Here is a 1593-nt window from a genome sequence, read left to right as displayed (position 1 = left end):
ATTGGCTCAGTGATTGGGTGTGAGCCTGGTAACACAAAATGAGCACAGACCTTTCCTCCCTACCCACAAGGAGCCAAGCAAACCAAGCTCTTCCTGCAAGGCTTGGATTCCTTGTTTTTCCCATGCTTTCCTTGCCTTCTCTGAGATTGAATTTTCTGAGATGGATTTTGTGGGTTTTGGCGGTCAGGAGGGGGCTCCAAGCCCACTTTGCACACCAGGGAGGTGGTGAGGGATCATCAGCACAAACAGGCAGAGACTTCTGAGCTGCTCTGAACCTGACCTGGAGGCAGCTCCTTTGGGTCTGGGAACAATCATCCCAGAAAACACCATCAGAAAGCAAACTGCAGCTTTATGGAGGCAAGGGAACAAACCTGGAAGCTGCCTCTGTGCTTTTACCCAGCCTGGCTGCTGCTCCCCACAGGAGGCACCTTCAGCAAAGTTGGAAAGTTGCTCAGAATGAAATTTCTCACTGGTGTTTTTGTACAGAGCTTCAGGAACCCAACCAGAAGATCCCCAAAGCCCAAACCCTGAGTTCCTGTGGATGATTTGGGGGCTGTGCTGCAAAGCAAGGGTACTCAGTGCAAGGATGAGGAAAGAGCAGCCCATAACTTTCAGCCTGCTTCACTTTCCCAGCTGTTGGAAACAGGGAGAGGTGATGTGGGATAAGCAAATCCCAGATCAGGTTATTCACCAACAGAATTGGCAGTTGTGGGATTGCCCTGGAAGGGAAAAAATATTGATTTTTATTTAATTGTTTTGTCCTCTGCTGCATAAAATAGCAGCAACCCAACCAAGAGCTTAATCTGTGATGCTGTACCTGCAATGAAAAACACCACATCTGTTGCACACCAAAGAGATTTAAGGCACCTTTCTGGAAAGCCAGGGCTCTTTGAAATATTCATGAATCTTCAGCAGTTTCCTAAGATACAGAGGATAGTCAAATAATCTCCTCTTCTGTAACATTCAATACCTGAATTGAGCTGAATTCCCTGAGCTGGGAAACCTTTGCAAGATGGAAATGCTCCTCCCTTCTCTCCTCAGGACACTGATGGTAATTCCTGTGCTGCAGATCAGGTGTGGAGCTGGGGTTAATTTAATGGGGGTGTCACTGCAAAGGCTTCAGTGCAAGAGGCTCAATAAACATAAAGCAGATTTTAGTGACAAGGGGAATGCCTGAGGTGTCCGTGCCATTCATGGGGACCCACGTGGAGCTCTGGAAAGCCACAACAGCTGAATGCAGGAGAGCTGAGTGGGAGTGATGCCTCTGGTTGGAGCTTTTAAATGTTTCTGTGCTGCTTTAGTGTGTAAGTCTGGGTTTCATATCAGGGGATGGTGAGCTGTGTGCACAGAGCAGGGAGACAAAACAATCCCTGCTCCAGCTGGGCACCAAGGACAAATGACCCAAATCTCAGCCCAGGAGCACAAACCCCGTGGGCTGGAGAGAGAAAAACAAGCAGGGTGGGACTGCCTGGGCTAAAGCTGCAACGGGACAATGAACTGCAAGGTGCAAATGGAGCAGAGCTGATCCCAGGGACAGACCCCGGCAGCGCTCGTGCATTTTGGGGCCATTTTGGTTCATCTTGGGTGCAGCCC

Source organism: Ammospiza caudacuta, chromosome 11 (genome assembly GCF_027887145.1).
Source record: "Ammospiza caudacuta isolate bAmmCau1 chromosome 11, bAmmCau1.pri, whole genome shotgun sequence".
Classification (NCBI taxonomy): domain Eukaryota; kingdom Metazoa; phylum Chordata; class Aves; order Passeriformes; family Passerellidae; genus Ammospiza; species Ammospiza caudacuta.
This window is presented reverse-complemented; position numbering follows the sequence as displayed.